Source organism: Panulirus ornatus, chromosome 31 (genome assembly GCF_036320965.1).
Source record: "Panulirus ornatus isolate Po-2019 chromosome 31, ASM3632096v1, whole genome shotgun sequence".
NCBI lineage: Eukaryota > Metazoa > Arthropoda > Malacostraca > Decapoda > Palinuridae > Panulirus > Panulirus ornatus.
The window spans coordinates 17,079,254-17,102,192 of record NC_092254.1 but is presented as its reverse complement, the minus strand read 5'-3'; the positions used below and the strand labels follow the sequence as shown (position 1 = coordinate 17,102,192).

Sequence of the window (22,939 nt, the reverse complement as noted above, 5' to 3'; positions counted from 1 at the left end):
ACCGCGTGACTCCTTCTTATGTTTCTCCTTTTAGAAAGTGAGGAATGCGTTGGAAGTATTCTTTCTCCCCTATCCCCAGGGATATATATGTATGCATATTTATATATATATATATATATATTTTTTATCTATTTATATTTTTTTATGCTTCGTCGCTCCCCCGCGATAGCAAGGTAGCGCAAGGAAGCAGACGAAAGAATGGCCCAACCCACCCACATACAAATGTATATACATACACGTCCACAAGCGCACATATACATACCTATATATCTCAACGTATACATATATATACACACATAGACGTATAGGTACATATATACACATGTACATAATTCATACTGTCTGCCCTTTATTCATCCCCGTCGCCATTCCGCCACAAATGAAATGACAACCTCCTCCCCCCGCATGTGCGCGAGGTAGCACTAGGAAAAGACAACAAAGGCCCCATTCGTTCACACTCAGTCTCTAGCTGTCATGCAAAATGCACCGAAACCACAACTCCCCTTCCACATCCAGGCCCCACAAAACTTTCCATGGTTTACCCCAGACAGCTTCACATGCCCTGGTTCAATCCATTGTCAGCACGTCGAACCCGATATACCACATCTTTCCAATTCACTCTATTACTAGCGCGCCTTTCACCCTCCTGCATGTTCGGGCCCCGATCACTCAAAATCTTTTTCACTCCATCTTTCCACCTCCATTTGGTCTCACACTTCTCGTTCCCTTCACCTCTGATACATATATCCTCTTTGTCAATCCTCCCTCACGCATTCTCTCCATATGACCAAACCATTTCAAAACACCGTCTTCTGCTCTCTCAACCACACTCTTTTTATTACCACACATCTCTCATACCCTTTCATTACTTACTCGATCAAACAACCTCACACCACATATTGTCCTCAAACATCTCATTTCCAGCACATCCACCCTCCTTCGCAAAACTCTAGCTATAGCCCAAGCCTGGCAGCCATATAACATTGTTGGAACCACTAATCCTACAAACATACCCATTTTTGCTTTCCGAGATAACGTTCGCGCCCTCCACACATTTTCAAACGCTCCCAGAATTTTCGCCCCCTCCCCCACCCTATGACTCACTTCTGCTTTCATGGTTCCATCCTCTGCCTAATCTACTCTCAGGTATCTAAAACACCTCACTTCCAGTTTTTGTACATTGAAACTTACCTCTAAATTGACTTGTCCCTCAACCCTACTGTAACTAATAACCTTGCACACACCTGAGGTTGATACCAGACTGCTGCACACACTTGAGGTTGGCTCCAGACTGCTGCACACCACTGAGGTTGACACCAAACTGGTGCATGCAGCTGAGGTTGACACCAGATTGTTGTACACAACTGAGGTTGACACCAGACTGTTGTACACAGCTGTGGTTGACATCAGAGTGCTGCACACAGTTGAGGTTGACACCAGACTGCTGCACACAGCTGGGGTTGACACTAGTCTGTTGCATACCACTGATGTTGACACCAAACTGCTGCACACAGCTGAACTTGACACCAGACTGCTCCACACAGCTGAGGTTGACACCAGACTGCTGCACACAGCTGAGGTTGACATTACAGTGCTGCACACCGCTAAGGTTGACACTACACTGCTGACACAGCTCAGGTTGACACTGGACTGCTGCACACCGCTGAGGTTAACGCCACACAGCTGCACACAGCTGAGGTTGAAATCACACTATTAAACACAGCTGAGGTTGACACCAGATTGCTGTAAACAGCAGACGTTGACACCAGAGTGTTGCACACAGCTGAGGTTGACACCAAACTACTTCACACCGTTGAGGTTGACACCAGACTGCTGCACACAGCTGAGGTTGACACTAGACTGTTGCATACACCTAAGATTGACAATAGATTGCTGCACACAGCTGAGGTTGACACCAGACAGCTGCACACACCTCAGGTTAACACCATACTGCTGTACACACCTGAGGTTAATACTAGACTGTTGCACACCACTGAGCTTGATACTAGACAGCTGCACACAGCTAAAGTTGACACTAGACTGCTGCACACAGCTAGGGTTGACACCAGACTTCTGAACACACATGAAGCTGACACCACAGTGCTGCACACACCTAAGTTTGACACCAGATTGCTACACACCACTGAGGTTCACAAGAAACTGCTCCACACAACTGACGTTAACACCAGACTGTTGTCACTCACCTGAGGTTGACATTAGAATGATGCATACAGCTGAGGTTGACACCATACTGTTGCACACAGCGTAGGTTGACACCAGAATGCTGCACACAGCAGAGATTGACACCAGACTGCTGCACACAGCTGAGGTTGACACCAGACTGCTGCAGACAGCTGAGGTTGACGCCAGATTGCTGCATACCACGGAGGTTGAAACCAGACTGCTGCAAAAAGCTAAGATTAAAACCAGAGTGCTACAAGCAGCTGAGGTTGACAGCAGACTGTTGCACACTACTGAGGTTGACACCAGACTGTTGCACACCACTGAGGTTGACACCAAACAGTTGCACACCACTAAAATTGACACCAGACTGCTGCACACAGCTGAGGTTGACACCAGACTGCTGCAAACAGATGAGGTTGACACCAGACAGCTACACACACCTGAGATTGACACCAGACTACTGCAAACAGCTGAAGTTGAAACCAGAGTGTTGCACACAGCTGAGGCTGACACTAAACTGCCGCACACCGCTGAGGTTGACACCAGACTGCTGTACACAGCTGAGGTTGACACCAGACCATTCCACAACACTGAGGCTGACACCAGACTGTTGCACACGGCTAAGGTTGACACCAGACTCCTGAACACGGCTGAGGTTGACACCAGACTGCTGCAAACACCTCAGGTTGACACCGGACTGCTGCACACAGCTGATATTGACACCAGATTGCTGCACACAGTTGAGGTTGAAGCCAGACTGCTGCACACCGCTGAGGTTGACACCAGACTGTTCCACACAGCTGAGGTTGACACCGGAGTGCTGCACACTGCTGAGATTGACAGCAGACTGTTCCACACACCTGAGGTTGACAGCACGCTGCTGCAAACAGCTGAGGTTGACATCAGGCAGCTACACACAGCTGAGATTGACACCAAACTACTGCAAACAGCTGAAGTTGAAACCAGACTGTTGCACCACACTGAGGTTGACACCAGACTACTGCACACAGCTGAGCTTGATACTAGACTGTTGCAAACCACTGACGTTGACACCAGACTGTTGCACACACTTGAGGCTTACACCAGACTGCTGCCCACAGCTGAGGTTGATGCCAGAAAGTTGTACAGCACTGAGGTTAACACCAGACTGCTGCACACAGCTGAGGTTGACACCAGAGTGTTGCACACAGCTAAACTTGACACCAGACTGCCGCACACCGCTAAGATTTGCACCAGACTGCCGCACACATCTGATATTGACACCAGACTGCTGCACACAGCTGACGTTGACACCAGACTGCTGCACACAGCTAAGATTTCCACAAGGCTGACGAACATTACTGAGGTTGACACTAGACTGTTGCACACCACTGAGGTTGACACCAGTTAGCTACACACAGCTGAAGTTGACAACAGACTGTTGCACACAGCTGATGTTGACTCTAGACTGCTGTACTCAGCTGAGGCTGACACCAGACTGCTACAAACAGCTGAGGTTGACATCAGACTGCCGCACACATCTAAGGTTGACGCTACACTGCTGCACACAGCTGAGGTTGACACTAGATTTCTGCACACAGCTGAGGTTGACACCAAACTGCTGCACACAGCTGAAGTTGACACCAGGCTATCAAACACAGCTGAGATTGTCGCCAGACTGCTGCAAACAGTAGAGGTTGACACAAGACTTTTGCACACAGCTAAGGTTGACATCAGACTGCTACAAACAGATGAGGTTAACACCAGACTGCTGCACACAGCTGAGGATGACACCAGCTTGTTTCACACAACTGAGGTTGACACTAGACTGTTGCACACCGCTGAGGTTGACACCAGACTGCCACACAACACTGAGGTTGTTACCAGCCTGCTGCACAGAGTTGATGCTGACACCAGACTGCTGCACACAGCTAAAGTTGACACCAGACCATTAAACACAGCTGAGGTTGACATCAGACTGCTGCACACACCAGAGGTTGACACTACGCTGCTGCACACTGCTGATGTTGACACTAGACTGCTGCACACAGCTGTGGTTGACACAAAACTGCTGCAAACAGCAGATGTTGACACCAGACTGCTGCACACAGCTGAGGTTGACACCATACTGCTGCACACAGCTGAGGCTGACACCAGACTGCTGCACACTCCTCGGGTTGACACCAGGCTATTGCACACACCTGAGGTTGAAATCAGACTACTGCACACAGCTGAGGTTGACACTAGATTGTTTCACACCAGTGAGATTAACACCAGACTGTGCACACTGCGAAGGTTGACATCAGACTGCCGCACACTACTGAGATTGTTACCTGACTGCTGCACACACTTCGGGTTGACACCAGACTGCTGCAAACACCTGAGGTTGACATCAGACTACTGCACACAGATGAGGTTGACAACAGATTGTTCCACACTAGTGAGGTTGACACCAGACTGTAGCACACCGCTGAGGTTGACACCAGACTGCCGCACGCCACTGTGGTTCTTACCAGACTGCTTGCACACAGCTAAGTTTGACACCAAACAGTTGCACATAGCTGAGGTTGACACCAGACAACTGCACACAAATGAAGTTGACACCAGAACATTAAACACAACTGAGGTTGACTCTAGACTCCTGCACACACCAGAGTTTGACACCAGACTGCTACACATAGCTGAGGTTGACACCAGACTGCTGCACACAGCTGAGATTGACACCAGGCTTTTAAACTCAGCTAAGGTTGACACCAGACTGCTGCACACAGATGAGGTTGACACCAGACTGCTGCACACAGCTGAGGATGACACCAGTCTGTTTCACACCACTGAGGTTGACACCAGACTGTTGACATAGCGCTGATGTTGACACCAGACTGCCGCACACCACTGAGGTTGTTACCAGACTGCTTCACACAGCTGAGGTTGACACCAGACTGCTACACACAGCTCTGAGGTTGACACCAAACTTTTGCATACAGCTGAGGTTCACACCAGACTGCTGCACACAGCTGAGGATGACACTAGTTCATTTCACACCACCGAGGTTGAAACAAGACTGTTGCACACCGCTGAGGTTGACTCCAAACTGCTACACACACTGAGGCTGTTACCAGACTGCTTCACACAGCTGAGGTTGACACCAGACTGCTGCACACAGCTGAGATTGATGCCAGACTGCTGCATACAGCTGAGGTTGTCACCAGACCGTTGCACACCACTAAGGTTAACACTAGACCCCTGCACACAGCTGAAGTTGACACTAGACTGCTGCACACCGCTGAAGTTGACACCAGACTGCTGCACAAAGCTGAGGTTGACACTAGACTGCTGCACACAGCTGAGGTTGACACCAGACTGCTGTACACAGCCGAGGTTGACACCAGACTGCTGCAGACAGCTGAGGTTGACATCAGACTCTTGCACACCTCAGAGGTTGACACCAGACTGCTGCACACAGTAGATATTGACACTAGACTGCTGCACACAGATGAGGATGACACCAGACTGCTGCACACAATTGAAGTTGACACCAAACTTTTGCACAAAGCTGAGGTTGACACCAGACTCCTGCACAAACCTCGGGTTGACACCAGAATGCTGCACACATCTGAGGTTCACACCAGACTACTGCCCACAGCTGAGGTTGACACCAGATTGTTTCACACTAGTGAGGTTGACACCAGAGTATTGCACACCGCTGAGGTTGACACCAGATTGCTGCACACAGCTGAGGTTGACATCAAACTTTTCCACTCAGCTTAAGTAGACACCACAGCTGAGTTTGACACCAGACTGCTACACACAGATGAGGTTGACACTAGACTCCTACACACAGCTAAGGATGACACCAATTAGTTTCACACCACTGAGGTTGACATCAGACTGTTGCACACAGCTGAGGTTGACACCAGACTGCCGCACACCACTGAGGTTGTTACCAGACTGCTTCACACAACTGAGGTTGACAATAGACTGCTGCGCACAGCTGAGGCTGACACCAAACTGCTGCACACAGAAGAAGCTGACACCAATCCATTAAACACTGCTGATGTTAACATCAGACTGCTGCACACACCAGAGGTTGACACCAGACTGCTGCGCAAAGCTGAGGTTGACACCAGACTGCTGCACACAGCTAAGGTCGACACCAGACTGCTGCGCAAAGCTGAGGTTGACACTAGACTGCTGCACACAGCTGAGGTTGACAACTGACTGGTTCATACAGCTAGGGTTGAAACAAGGACTGTTGCACACCACAGAGGTTGACACCAGACTGCTGCACACAGCTGAGGATGACACCAGACTGGTGCTCACAGATGAGGTTGACACCAGACTGCTGCACACAGCTGAGGTTGACACCAGACTGCTGCACACAGCTGAGGTTGACACAAGACAGTTGCGCACCACTGAGGTTGACACAAGACTGCTGCATACAGCTGAGGTTGATGCCAGACTGCTGCATACAGCTGAGGTTGTCACCAGACCGTTGCACACCCTAAGGTTAACACTAGACTCCTGCACACAGCTGAAGTTGACACTAGACTGCTGCACACCGCTGAAGTTGACACCAGACTGCTGCACAAAGCTGAGGTTGACACTAGACTGCTGCACACAGCTGAGGTTGACACCAGACTGCTGTACACAGCCTGAGGTTGACACCTGACTGCTGCACACTGCTGAAGCTGACACCAAACTGTTGCTCACAGCTGAGGTTGACACCAGACTGTTGTACACAGTCTAGATTGACACCAGACTACTGCACACAGCTGATGCTGACACCAGACTGCTGCACACACCTAAGGTTGACACCAGACTACCTGCACACACCTGGGGTTGACACCAAACGGCTGCACACAGTTGAGGTTGACAAAAGAATGCTGCAGACAGCTGAGGTTAACATCAGACAGCTGCAGACAGCTGGGGTTGACACCAGACTGCTGCAAACACCTGAGGTTAACACCAGACTGATGCACACACCTAGGTTTGACACAAGATTGCTGAACACTGCTGCACACGGCTGGTGATTGACAGCAGACCGCTGCACACAGCTGAGGTTAACACCAGACTGCCGCACACCGCTGAGGTTGACACCAGACTGCTGTACGCAGCTGAGGATGAAACCAAACTGTTGCACACATGTGAGGTTGACACCAGACTGCTGCACACAGGTGAGGTTGACACCAGACAGTTGCACACAGCTTGGTTTGACACGAGACTGCTGCAAACAGCTGACGTCGACACCAGACTGTTGCACACAGTTGAAGCTGACAATAAACTGCTGCACATAGTTGAGGTTGACACTAGACTGCTGCATACATCTTAGGTTGACACCAGACTGCTGCACACAGCTGAGGTTGACACTAGACTGTTGCACACCGCTGGGTTTGTCACCAGACTGCTGCACACCATTGAGGTTGACACCAGACTGCCGCACACACCTGAGGTTTACACCAGACTGCTGCACATAGCTGAGGTTGACACCAGACTTTTGCACACTACTGTGGGTGACACCAGACTGTTGCAAACCACTGAGGTTGACACCAGACTGTTGCACACACCTGAGGTTTACACCAGACTGCTGCACACAGCTGAGGTTGACACCAGACTGTTGCACACAGTTGAGATTGACAATAAACTGCTGCACATAGCTGAGGTTGACACTAGACTGCTGCACACAGCTTAGGTTGACACCAGACTGCTGCACACAGCTGAGGTTGAAACTAGACTGCTGCACACCACTGAGTTTGTTACCAGACTGCTGCACACCATTGAGGTTGACACCAGATTGTTGCATACAGCTGGGGTTGACACGAGACTGCTGCAAACAGCTGAGGAAGACACCAGACTGTTGCACACAGTTGAGGTTGAAACGAGACAGCTGCACACATCTGAGGTTGACACTAGACTGCTGCACACATCTGAGGTTGACACTAGACTGCTGCACACTGCTTAGGTTGACACCAGACTGCTGCACACAGCTGAGGTTAACACTAGACTGTTGCCCACCACTGAGGTTGTTACCAGACTGCTGCACACCATTGAGGTTGACACCAGACTGCCGTACACACCTGAGGTTTACACCAGACTGCTGCACATAGCTGAGGTTGACACCAGACTGTTGCACACCACTCTGGCTTACACAAGACTTCTGCACACAGCTGCGGGTGACACCAGACTGTTGCACGCAGGTCAGGTTGACACCAGACTGCTGCACACCGCTGAAGTTGGCACCAGACTGCTGCACACAGTTGAAGTTGACACCAGACTGCTGCACATGGCTGGTGGTTGGCACCAGACTGCTGCACACAGCTGCGGTTGACACCAGACTGTTGCACGCAGGTCAGGTTGACACCAGATTGCTGCACACAGCTGAGGATGACACCAGACTGCTGCACACAGGTGAGGTTGACACCAGACTGATTCACACATCTGAGGTTGACACCAGACTGTTGCACACAGCTGGGGTTTACACCAGACTGCTGCACACAGCTGAGGTTGACACCAGATTGTTGCACACAGTTGAGATTGACAATAAACTGCTGCACATAGCTGAGGTTGACACTAGACTGCTGCACACAGCTTAGGTTGACACCAGACTGCTGCACACAGCTGAGGTTGAAACTAGACTGCTGCACACCACTGAGTTTGTTACCAGACTGCTGCACACCATTGAGGTTGACACCAGATTGTTGCATACAGCTGGGGTTGACACGAGACTGCTGCAAACAGCTGAGGAAGACACCAGACTGTTGCACACAGTTGAGGTTGAAACGAGACAGCTGCACACATCTGAGGTTGACACTAGACTGCTGCACACATCTGAGGTTGACACTAGACTGCTGCACACTGCTTAGGTTGACACCAGACTGCTGCACACAGCTGAGGTTAACACTAGACTGTTGCCCACCACTGAGGTTGTTACCAGACTGCTGCACACCATTGAGGTTGACACCAGACTGCCGTACACACCTGAGGTTTACACCAGACTGCTGCACATAGCTGAGGTTGACACCAGACTGTTGCACACCACTCTGGCTTACACAAGACTTCTGCACACAGCTGCGGGTGACACCAGACTGTTGCACGCAGGTCAGGTTGACACCAGACTGCTGCACACCGCTGAAGTTGGCACCAGACTGCTGCACACAGTTGAAGTTGACACCAGACTGCTGCACATGGCTGGTGGTTGGCACCAGACTGCTGCACACAGCTGCGGTTGACACCAGACTGTTGCACGCAGGTCAGGTTGACACCAGATTGCTGCACACAGCTGAGGATGACACCAGACTGCTGCACACAGGTGAGGTTGACACCAGACTGATTCACACATCTGAGGTTGACACCAGACTGTTGCACACAGCTGGGGTTGACACCAGACTGCTGCAAACAGCTGAGGTTGACACCAGACTGTTGCACACAGTTGAGGTTCATACTAAACTGCTGCACATAGCTGAGGTTGACACTAGACTGCTGCACACAGCTTCGGTTGACACCAGACTGCTGCACACAGCTGAGGTTGACGCTAGACTTTTGCACACCACTGAGTTTGTTACCAGACTGCTGCACACCATTGAGGTTGACACCAGACTGCCGCACACACCTGAGGTTTACACCAGACTGCTACACATAGCTGAGGTTGACACCAGACTGTTGCACACCACTTTGACTGACACCAGACTGCTGCACACCACTGAGGTTGACACCAGACTGTTGCATACAGCTTAGGTTGACACCAGAGTGCTGCACCAGCTGAGGTTGACACGAGACTGCTGCAAACAGCTGAGGTTGACACCAGACTGTTGCACATAGTTGAGTTGACACTAAACTGCTGCACACAGCTGAGGATGACACTAGACTGCTGCACACAGCTGGGGTTGACACCAGACTGCTGCACACAGCTGAGGTTGACACTAGACTGTTGCACACAGTTGAGGTTCATACTAAACTGCTGCACATAGCTGAAGTTGACACTAGACTGCTGCACACAGCTTAGGTTGACACCAGACTGCTGCACACAGCTGAGGTTGACGCTAGACTTTTGCACTCCACTGAGGTTGTTACCAGACTGCTGCACACCATTGAGGTTGACACCAGACTGCCGCACATACCTGAGGTTTACACCAGACTGCTGCACATAGCTGAGGTTGACACCAGAGTGTTGCACACCACTGTGGCTAACACCAGACTGCTGCACATAGCTGAGGTTGACACCAGAGTGTTGCACACCACTGTGGCTAACACCAGACTGCTGCACACCACTGAGGTTGACACCAGACTGTTGCACGCAGGTCAGGTTTACACCAGACTGCCGCACACCGCTGAAGTTGGCACCAGACTGCTGCACACAGTTGAGGTTGACACCAGACTGCAGCACACAGCTGAGGTTAACACCAGACTGCAGCACACAGCTGAGGTTGACACCAGACTGCTGCACACATGTGAGGTTGACACCAACCTGCTGCACACATCTGAGGTTGACACTAGAGTGCTGCACACAGTTGAGGTTGACACCAGATTGTTGCATACAGCTGGGATTGACACCAGACTGCTGCAAACAGCTGAGGAAGACATCAGACTGTTGCACACAGTTGAGGTTGACACTAGACAGCTGCACACAGCTGAGTTTGACACTAGACTGCTGCACACTGCTTAGGCTGACACCAGACTGCTGCACACAGCTGAGGTTGACACTAGACTGTTGCCCACCACTGAGGTTGTTACCAGACTGCTGCACACCATTGAGGTTGAGACCAGACTGCCGTACACACCTGAGGTTTACATCAGACTGCTGCACATAGCTGAGGTTGGCACCAGACTGCTGCACACGGCTGGTGGTTGACACCAGACTGCCGCACACAGCTGAGGTTGACACCAGACTGCCGTACACACCTGAGGTTTACACCAGACTGCCGCACACGGCTGGTGGTTGACCCAGACTGCTGCACACAGCTGAGGTTGACACCAGACTGCTGCACACAGCTGAGGTTGACACCAGACTGCCGCACACGGCTGGTGGTTGACCCCAGACTGCTGCACACAGCTGAGTTTGACACCAGACTGCTGCACACAGCTGAGGTTGACACCAGACTGCTGTACACAGCTGAGGTTGACACCAGACCACCAGAGCAACTTTACTGTACTGTATTGGCTGGTAGAATTCAAGACGAACTTACATTAAAGACAAACTCTTACGTCATTCTTACTATGAAGTACAAGTTAGATCCCAGTTCGCGAGTGCTACTGAGGATATGAATATGTTGAAGGAATTTCAGATGTGACCTTACATTACGTCTTTAACCTGTAAACAAAGTGTTTACTCACAAAGTGTTTGTTCACAAATTGTTCGCTCACAAAGTGTTTGCTCACAAAGTGTTTGTTCACAAATTGTTTGCTCACAAAGTGTTCGCTCACAAAGTGTTTGCTCACAAAGTGTTTGCTCTGTAAGTAGAATGTAACGAAGATTTTTTTTCCGTTTTTTTTAGAATGTTTGTATAATGACAAGTGGTATATGAGCGGCGAGACGATCGTGCTGTTGGCGGACAAGTGCATTAAACTGACGTGTGTCGCATCAGCATCTGCCAAGGTGAGAACCCACAACGTGTTGACTCCTGCTCTCATGCATGTCACGCCTCACGTTTTCTCTCTGCTCATGTCACGCCTCACGTTTTCTCTCTCTGCTCATGTCACTCCTCACGTTTTCTCTCTGCTCATGTCACGCCTCACGTTTTCTCTCTCAGCTCATGTCACGCCTCACGTTTTCTCTCTGCTCATATCACGCCTCACGTTTTCTCTCTCTGCTCATGTCACGCCTCACGTTTTCTCTCTGCTCATATCACGCCTCACGTTTTCTCTCTCTGCTCATGTCACGCCTCACGTTTTCTCTCTGCTCATGTCACGCCTCACGTTTTCTCTCTACTCATGTCACGCCTCACGTTTTCTCTCTACTCATGTCACGCCTCACGTTTTCTCTCTGCTCATGTCACGCCTCACGTTTTCTCTCTGCTCATGTCACACCTCACGTTTTCTCTCTCTGCTCATGTCACGCCTCACGTTTTCTCTCTGCTCATGTCACGCCTCACGTTTTTCTCTCTGCTCATGTCACGCCTCACGTTTTCTCTCTGCTCATGTCACGCCTCACGTTTTCTCTCTGCTCATGTCACGCCTCACGTTTTCTCTCTCTGCTCATGTCACGCCTCACGTTTTCTCTCTGCTCATGTCACGCCTCACGTTTTCTCTCTGCTCATCCTTTTGGGGGATCATGAACATTTGCCATTGTACATATCATTCGGTTTGGCTGGTGATTTATTTTACTCCAGGTTATGATATACCAAGTGTCCTTACACATGAGGGGTTTACAGGCACTTCTCTGTCCCATACACTTTGAAGTATATATATGACCCTTTGGTGAGAGCGTGTACGTGACACATGATGCGTGAGAGTTAGAAATTTACTAGAATGGTTTTTGGGAACATTTGCTTACATTTTCTATGGTCACATGTGTAAAGCCTGTATCTTGCAGGCGGCATTTCAGATAAATCATATTGATATGAAATTTAAGACCAAAAAGTTATATTCAATGTCTTCTGTAACCATCAGTCCAGCGAAATCTCTTTCAAACTTCTGCGAGCCAAGAAAAATGTTGAAAATGCTATGACAATTTACGATAGTTACGCACATTATTACATCAATGGTTAACATGTCATAAGCTTTTGTGTTTAAGTTGATGTTTGTTAATAGTGACCCTATTGACCCACCAAGGCTGGAGTAACTACGCAAATTGTTCTCTAAATGTCTCTCTCGTCTTAAAATGATCAATTATCAATAACAAGCTTGTTTACCAACGATAATAACCCTGTTTATCTACAGTAACTCGTCTGTTTATCTACGATGGTAAGTCTGTTCATCTATTATAATAATCCTGTTTTTCTACTATAATTAGCCTGTTTATCTACTATAACAAGCTAGTTTATCTACGATAATAAGTATGTTTATCTACGATAATAAGCCTGTATATCTACGATAACAAGCCTGTATATCTAGGATAACAAGCCTGTATATCTACGATAACAAGCGTGTTTATCTAGGATAACAAGCCTGTATATCTAGGATAATAAGCCTGTATATCTAGGATAACAAGCCTGTATATCTACGATAACAAGCCTGTATATCTAAGATAACAAGCCTGTATATCTACGATAACAAGCGTGTTTATCTAGGATAACAAGCCTGTATATCTAGGATAATAAGCCTGTATATCTAGGATAACAAGCCTGTATATCTACGATAACAAGCCTGTTTATCTAGGATAGCAAGCCTGTATATCTAGGATAAGAAGCCTGTATATCTAGGATAACAAGCCTGTATATCTAGGATAACAAGCCTGTATACCTAGTAGGATAACAAGCCTGTATATCTAGGATAAGAAGCCTGTATATCTACGATAACAAGCCTGTATATCTAGGATAAGAAGCCTGTATATCTAGGATAACAAGCCTGTATATCTAGGATAACAAGCCTGTATATCTACGATAACAAGCCTGTTTATCTAGGATAACAAGCCTGTATATCTAGGATAACAAGCCTGTATATCTAGGATAACAAGCCTGTTTATCTAGGATAACAAGCCTGTATATCTAGGATAACAAGCCTGTATATCTAGGATAACAAGCCTGTATATCTAGGATAAGAAGCCTGCATATCTAGGATAACAAGCCTGTATATCTACGATAACAAGCCTGTTTGTCTTGGATAACAAGCCTGTATATCTACGATAACAACCCTGTTTATCTAGGATAACAAGCCTGTATATCTACGATAACAACCCTGTTTATCTAGGATAACAAGCCTGTATATCTAGGATAAGAAGCCTGTATATCTAGGAAAACAAGCCTGTATATCTACGATAACAAGCCTGTTTATCTAGGATAACAAGCCTGTATACCTAGGATAACAAGCCTGTATATCTAGGATAATATGCCTGTATATCTAGGATAATAAGCCTGTATATCTACGATAACAAGCCTGTATATCTACGATAAGGAGCCTATTTATCTAGGATAATGAGCCTGTATATCTAGGAAAAGAAGCCTGTATATCTAGGATAACAAGCCTGTATATCTAGGATAATATGCCTGTATATCTAGGATAATAAGCCTGTATATCTACGATAACAAGCCTGTATATCTACGATAAGGAGCCTATTTATCTAGGATAATGAGCCTGTATACCTAGGAAAAGAAGCCTGTATATCTAGGATAACAAGCCTGTATTTCTAGGATAATAATCCTGTATATCTAGCATAACAAGCCTGTTTATCTAGGATAAGAAGCCTGTATATCTACGATAACAAGCCTGTTTATCTGGATAACAAGCCTGTATATTTAGGATAAGAAGCCTGTATATCTAGGATAAGAAGCCTGTATATCTAGGATAACAAGCCTGTATATCTAGGATAATGAGCCCGTATATCTAGGATAAAAAGCCTTTATATATACGATAACAAGCCTGTTTATCTAGGATAACAAGCCTGTATATCTAGGATAAAAAGCCTGTATATCTAGGATAACAAGCCTGTATATCTACGATAACAAGCCTGTTTATCTAGGATAAGAAGCCTGTATATCTAGGATAAGAAGCCTGTATATCTAGTAAAACAAGCCTGTATATCTACGATAAGAAGCCTGTTTATCTAGGATAACAAGCCTGTATATCTAGGATAACAAGCCGGTATATCTAGGATAATAAGCCTGTATATCTAGGATAATAAGCCTGTATATCTAGGATAACAAGCCGATGTATCTACGATAACGAGCCTGTTTATCTAGGATAACAAGCCTGTATATCTAGGATAAGAAGCCTGTATATCTACGATAACAAGCCTGTATATCTACGATAACAAGCCTGTATATCTAGGATAAGAAGCCTGTATATCTACGATAACAAGCCTGTATGTCTAGGATAATAAGCCTGTATATCTAGGATAACAAGCCTGTATATCTCGGATAAGAAGCCTGTATATCTACGATAACAAGCCTGTTTATCTGGGATAAGAAGCCTGTATATCTAGGATAAGAAGCCTGTATATCTAGGATAAGAAGCCTGTATATCTAGGATAAGAAGCCTGTATATCTACGATAACAAGCCTGTATATCTAGGATAAGAAGCCTGTATATCTACGATAACAAGCCTGTATGTCTAGGATAACAAGCCTGTATATCTAGGATAACAAGCCTGTATATCTACGATAACAAGCCTGTATATCTAGGATAAGAAGCCTGTATATCTACGATAACAAGCCTGTATGTCTAGGATAATAAGCCTGTATATCTAGGATAACAAGCCTGTATATCTCGGATAAGAAGCCTGTATATCTAGGATAAGAAGCCTGTATGTATAGGATAACGAGCTTGTATATCTAGGATAACAAGCCTGTATATCTAGGATAACAAGCCTGTATATCTAAGATAATAAACCCGTATATCTAGGATAACAAGCCTGTATATATACGATAACAAGCCTGTATCTCGGATTACATGCCTGTATATCTAGGATAAGAAGCCTGTATATCTAGGATAACAAGCCTGTATATCTAGGATAACAAGCCTGTTTATCTATGATAACAAGCCTGTATATCTAGGATAAAAAGCCTGTATATCTAGGAAACAAGCCTGTATATCTACGATAACAAGCCTGTTTATCTAGGATAATAAGCCTGTATATCTAGGATAATAAGCCTGTATATCTAGGATAATAAGCCTGTATGTCTAGGATGAGAAGCCTGTATATTTAGGATAATAAGCCTGTATATCTAGGATAACAAGCCTGTATATCTAGGATAATAGGCCTGTATATCTAGGATAACAAGCCTGTATATCTAGGATAATATGCCTGTATATTTAGGAAAAGAAGCCTGTATATCTAGGATAATAAGCCTGTATATCTAGGATAACAAACCTGTATATTTAGGATAAAAAGCCTGCATTTCTAGGATAACAAGCCTATATATATAGACAAGCCTGTATATCTAAGATAACAATCGCCAAACCCATATGTTCACCTTTCCTCTTACGGAGATCACTGTGGTACAATTAACCCATACCTTCAACTTTAGGGAGAATAAAATGATGTTTTACGAGGAGGGAAATAACGTGCGAGACAGAAGAGAACAAATGGGAACATTGGTGACAGGGGCAAAGGGGGGAACTGATAACAGATAGTATGGAGTAAGATGAAGTAAGTAATCTAAAGACTTGTAAAATGTGATGATAGAGTGGTGGAGGTAGGGTGGTTTGGTCAGGGTGGTGCGCGAAGTGCGAGGGTCAGGGAGAATGGTTTCCTTAAGAGAGAAGAGGTAGTGAAAGCTTTGCGAAAGATGAAAGCCGGCAAGGCGGCGGGTTTGGATGGTACTGCTGTGGATTTATCACAAAGGGGGTGACAGGGTTGTTGACTGCTTGGTGAGGATATTCAGTGTACGTATGGCTCATGGTGAAGTGCCTGAGGATTGGCGGAATGCATGCATAGTGCCATTGTACAAAGGCAAAGGGGGTAAAGGATGAGTGTTCAAATTACAGAATATTCTTGGGAAATTGTATGGGAGGGTATTGATTGGGAGAGTGAAGGCATCAGGCTGGGGAAGAGCAGTGTGGTTTCAGAAGAGGTAGAGGATGCGTACATCAGGTGTTTGCTTTGAAAAATGTATGTGAGAAATACTTAGAAAAACAGATTGATTTCTATGTGGAATTTATGGATCCGGAGAAGGCATATGATAGAGTTAATAGAGATGTTTTGTAGAAGGCCTTAGTAGTATATGGCGTGGGAGGTAAGTAGCTAAATGAAGTGAAATTCGTTTAACAAAGAAGTAAGGCATGTGTACAAGTAAAAAGAAGGGAGAGTGATTAGTTGCCAATGAAGGTCGGTTCGCGGCAGGGGTGCTTGATGTGTCCACGGTTGTTTAATTTGTTTATGGATGGGGTTGTTAGGGAGATGAATGCAAGAGTTTTAGAGAGGGGCGAGTATGCAGTCTGTTGGGGATGAGAGGGCTTGGGAAGTGAGTCAGTTGTTGTTCACCGATGGTACAGCACTGATGGCTGATTCGAGTAAGAAACTGCAGAAGTTAGTGACTGAGTTTGGAAAAGTGTATGAAAGGAGAAAGTTGAGAGTACATGTGAATAAGAGCAAGGTTATTAGGTATAGCAGGGTTGAGGGACAAGTTAGTTGGAATGTAAGTTTGAATGGAGAAAAATTGAGGGAAGTGAAGTGTTTTATATATCTGGGTGTGGACTTTTCAACGAATGGAACCATGGAAGTGGAAATGAGTCACAGGGTGGAGGAGGGGGCGAATCTTCAGGGAGCGATGAAGAATGTGTGGAGGGAGAGAACGCTATATCGGAAAGCAAGAATGGATATGTTTGAAGGAATACTAGATCCAACAACATCATATGGTTTCGAGGCGTGAGCTATAGATAAGGTTGTACAGAGGAGGGTGGAAGTGTTAGAAATGAAAAGATTGAGGAAAATATGTATGTAGTGTGAAGTGGTTTGATCGAGTAAGTAATGAAAGGGTAAGATATGCGTTGATGTAAAAAGAGTGTGGTTGAGAGAACAGAAGAGGGAGTATTGAAATGGTTTGGTCTCATGGAGAAAATGAATGAGGAGGGATTGACAAAGAGGATATATGTGTCAGAGGTGGAGGGAACGAGAAGTAGGAGCCCAAATTGGAGGTGGAAGGATGGAGTGAAAAAGATTTTGAGCGATTAGGGCCTGAACAAACAGGAGGGTGAGAGACGTGGAAGGAAAAGAGTAAATTGGAACAATGTGGTATACCGGGGACGACCTGCTGTCAAGGGACTGAACCAGGGCGTGTGAAACGTCTGGGGTAAACAATGAAAAGGTCTGTTGGGCCTAGATGTGGATAGGAAGCTGTGGTTTTGGTGAATTATACATGGCAGCTACAGACTGAGTGTGAACGAATGTGGCCTTTTACATCTGTTTTCCTGGCGCTACCTCGCTGAAACTCAAGGGTAAAGGGGAAGAGTGGTTTGGGAATGTCTAGGGAGTAAAGTCAAGGGTTGGTTAGAGGACAAGAGGTAAGGAAGGAGTGGCACTACACCTGAGGCAGGAGTTGTGGGAGTATATCTGGGTGTGAACTTTGCAACGAATGGAACCATGGAAGTGGAGGTGAGTCACAGGGTGGGGGAGGGGGCGAAGGTTCTGAGAGCAACGAATAATGTGTGGAGAAAGAGATAGGTGATTATTGTTGCTTATGCACCTGGGCATGAGAAGAAAGATCATGAGAGGCATGTCTTTGGGGGGCAGTTCAGTGAGTGTATTAGCAGTTTTGATGCACGAGATCGGGTTATATTGATGGGTGATTTGAATGCAAAGGTGATTAATGTAGCAGTTGAGGGTATAATTGGCGTACATGGGGTGTTGAGTGTTGTAAATGGAAATGGTGAAGAACTTGTGGATTTGGTTGCTAAAAAGGACTGGTGATTGGGAATACCTGGTTTAAAAAGAGAGATATATATAAGTATGCGTATGTGAGTAGGAGAGATGGTCAGATAGCGTTATTGGATTATGTGCTAATTGATAGGCGCGAGAAATAGAGACTTTTGGATGTTAATGTGCTGAGAGGTGCCACTGGAGGTATGTCTGATCATTATCTTGTGGAGGCGAAGATGAAGATTTGTAGAGATTTTCAGAAAAGAAGAGACAATTCTGGGGAGAAGAGAGTGGTGGGAGTAAGTGAGCTTGGAGAGATTTGTGTGAAGAAGCATCAGGAGATATTGAATAAAGAATGGCAAAAGGTTAGAGTAAAGGACGTGAGTGGAGTGGGTGAGAAATGAAATGTGTTTAGGGAAGCAGTGATGGCTTGCGGAAAAGATGTATGTGATACGAGAAACGTGGGAGGTGGGCAGATTAGAAAGGGTAGTGAATGATGGGTTCAAGAACTAAGATTGTTAGTGAAAGAGAAAAGAGAGGCGTTTGAACGATATTTGCAGGGAAGTAGTGCAAATGACTGGCTAGAGGTCAAGGAAAAGGTGCAAGACTTGAAAAAGAGGGCAAATGAGAGTTGAGTGAGAGAGTATCATTAAATTTTAGGGAGAATAAATATGTTTTGGAAGGAGGTAGATAACGTGCGTAAGACAAGGAGAACAAATGGGAACATCGGTGAAAGGAGCAAGTGAGGAAGTGAAAACAGGTGGTGATGAAGTAGAAAGGAGGTGGAGTGAGTACTTCTTCGGTTTGTTAAATGTGTTTGATGATAGAGTGGCAGATATAGGGTATTTTGGTCGGGATGGTGTAGGAAGGGTTAGGGTCAGAGAATATGATTTGATGAACAGAGAGGAGATACTGAAAACTTTGCGGAAGATGAAAGCCGGCAAGGCGGCGGGTTTGGATAGTATTGCAGCGGAATTCATTAAAAATGTGAGTGACTGTGTTTTTGATTGGTTGATAAGGATATTCAGCGTATGTATGGACCATGGAGAAGTGCCTGAGGATTGGCGGAGTGCATGCATAGTGTCACTGTACAAAGGCAACTGGGATGAATGTGAGTGTTCAAACTACAAGGGTGTATGTATGGCTCATAGTGAAGCACCTGAGTATTGGCGGAATGCATGCATAGTGCCATTGTACAAAGGCAAAGGGAATAAAAGTCAGTGTTCAAATCGCAAAGGTATACGTTTATTGAGTATTCCTAGGAAATTATATGGGAGGGTATTAATTGAGAGGGTGAAAGCGTGTACAGAACATCAAATTGGAGAAGAGCAGTGTGGCTTCAGAAGTGATAGAGGATGTGTTTATCAGGTGTTTGCTGTAAAGAATGTATGTGAGAAATACTTAGAAAGACAAATGGATTTGTATGTAGCATCTATAGATCTGGAGATGGCATATGAGAGTTGATAGAGATGCTCTGTTGAAGGTGTTAAGTGTATATGGCATGGAAGGCAAGTTGCTAGAAGCAGTGAAAAGTTTTTATGGAGGATGTAAGGCATGTGTACGCGAAGGAAGAGAGGAAAGTGATTGGTTCCCAGTGAATGTCGGTTTGCGGCAGGGGTGGGTAACGTATCCATGGTTGTTTAATTTGTTTATGGATGGGGTAAATGGGAGGTAAATGCAAGAGTTTTGGAGAGAGGGGCAAGTTTGCAGTCTGTTGTGGATGAGAGGGCTTTGTAAGTGAGTCAGCTGTTGTTCACTTATGATACAGCGCTGGTGGCTGATTCGGATGAGAAACTGCAGAAGCTGGTGACTGAGTTTGGCAGAGTGAAAGAAGAAATCCGAGAGTAAATGTGAATAAGAGCAAGGTTGTTAGGTACAGTAGGGTTGAGGGATAAGTCAACTGGGAGGTAAGTGTGAATGGAGAAAAACTGAAGGAAGTGAAATGTTTTAGATATCTGGGAGTGGATTTGGCAAGAGATGGAGCTATGGAAGCAGAAGTGAGTCACAGAGTGGGGTAGGGGGCGAAGGTTCTGGGAGAGTTGAAGACTGTGTGGAAGGCGAGAGCATTATCTCGGAAAGCAAAAATGGGTATGTTTGCAGGTATAGAGGTTCCAACAATGTTATATGGTTGCTAGGCGTGGCCTATAGATAGGTTTGTGCGGAGGAGGGTAGATGTGTTCGAAATGAGATGTTTGAGGACACTCTATGGTGTGAGGTGGTTTGATCGAGTAAGTGATGAAAGGGTAAGAGAGATGTGTAGTAATAAAAAGAGTGTGGTTGAGAGAGCAGATGAGGGTGTATTGAAATTGTTTGGTCACATGGAGAGAATGAGTGAGGAAAGATTGACAAAGAGGATATATGTGTCAGAGGTGGAGGGAACGAGTAGTGGGAGACCAAATTGGAGGTGGAAGGATGGAATGAAAAAGATTTTGAGTGATCAGGGCCTGAACATGCAGGAGGGTGAAAGGCGTGTAAGGAATGGAGTGATTTGGAACGATGTGGTATACCGGGATCGACGTGCTCTCAATGGATTGTACCAGGGCATGTGAAGTGACTGGGGTAAACCATAGAAAGTTTTGTGGGGCCTAGATGTGGATAGGGAGCTGTGGTTTCAGTGCATTACGCATGAGGGCTAGAGACTGAATGTGAACAAATGTGGCTTTTGTTGTCTTTACCTAGCGCTACCTCGCGCGCGTGCCAGGGGAGCGAGGTGCCATTTCATATGTGCTGGGGTGGCGACGGAAATGGCTGAAGGCAGCAAGTATGAATATGTATATGTGTATATATGTGTTTGTCTATGTATGCATATGTATGTATACATTGAAATGTATAGGTATATATAAATGTGCTTGTTTGGGAGTGTATGTATATACATGTGTATGTGGGTAGGTTAGGCCATTCTTTCGTCTGTTTCATTGCGCTATCTCGCTGACGCGGAGGACAGCGACAAAATATGATAAGAAAAAAGAATAACATCTCTCTTACCCTTTCATTACTTACTCGATCAAAGCACCTCACACAACATATTGTATTCAAACATTTCATTTCCAACACATCCATCTTCCTCCGCACGCCTCGCAACCATAGAACATTGTTGGAACCACTATTCCTTCAAACATACCCATTTTTCTCTCCGAGATAACGTTCTCGCCTTCCACACATTCTTCATCGCTCCCAGAATCTTCGCTCCCTCCCCAACCATCTGACACTTCCGCTTCCATGGTTCATCCGCTGCTAAGCTTACTCCCATATATCTAAAACACTTCACCTCCTCCAGTTTTTCTCCATTGAAACTCACCTCACAATTAACGTGTCCCTCATCCCTACTGAACCTAATAACTTTGCTCTTATTCACTTTTACTCTCAGCTTTCTTCTTTCACACACTTTACCAAACTCAGTCACCAGCTTCTGCTGTTTCTCACCCGAGTTAGCCACCAGCGCTGTATCATCAGCGAACAAAAACTGACTCACTTCCTAAACCCTCTCATCCACAACAGACTGCATACTTGCCCCTTCTCTCCAAAACTCTTGCGTTCACTTTCCTAACAACCTCATCTATAAGCAAATTAAACAACCATGGAGACATCACGCACCACTGCCGCAAACCGACATTCACTGGGAACCAGTCACTTTCCTCTCTTCCTGCTCGTACCAATGCCTTACATTTTTTCTTATACTTAATCGCTGTTTTCTACGTCAGCGAAGCAGCACCTGGAAACAGATGAAGAATGACCCATCCACTCGTATACACATATACATACTTAAACGCCCATACACTCCCATATGCATACATATACATATCAACATATACATGCACAGACATACATATGTACACTTGTACGTATTCATACTTGCTTGCCTTCATCCATTCCTGTCAATACCCCCACCACACAGAAATAGCATCCCCACCCCATCCCCGTCACCGAGGTAGCGCCAGGAAATGACAACAAATTCACATTCGTTCACACTCAGTCTCTAGCTGTCATGTATAAAGCACCGAAATCACAGTTCCTTATCCACATCCAGGCCCTACAAGCCTTTCCATGGTTTACCTCAGACGCTTCACATGCCCTGGTTCAGTCCATTGACAGCAAGTCGACCCCGGTATACCACATCGTTCCAATTCACTCTATTCCTTGCACGCGTTTCACCCTCTTGTATGTTCAGGCCCCGATCGCTCAAAATCTTTTTCACTCCATCCTTCCATCTCCAGTTTGGTCTCCCATTTCTCGTTCCCTCCACCTCTGACACATATATCGTCTTTGTCAATCTTTCCTCACTCATTCTCTCCATATGTCCAAACCAATTCAACACACCTTCTGCTCTCTC

General features: G+C 46.0%; 1 long non-coding RNA gene across 1 annotated transcript in view; it reads left to right on the top strand.

Annotated features, from left to right (window-relative positions):
• LOC139758876 (uncharacterized) overlaps positions 1-11,753 on the top strand; it is a 33,610-nt gene extending 21,857 nt beyond the window's left edge. Inside the window, exon 3 of the long non-coding RNA XR_011714961.1 lies at positions 11,652-11,753. This is a non-coding gene — a long non-coding RNA (uncharacterized lncRNA). The remainder of the gene's footprint in view (positions 1-11,651) is intronic.
• The last annotated feature ends 11,186 nt before the right edge of the window (positions 11,754-22,939 follow it).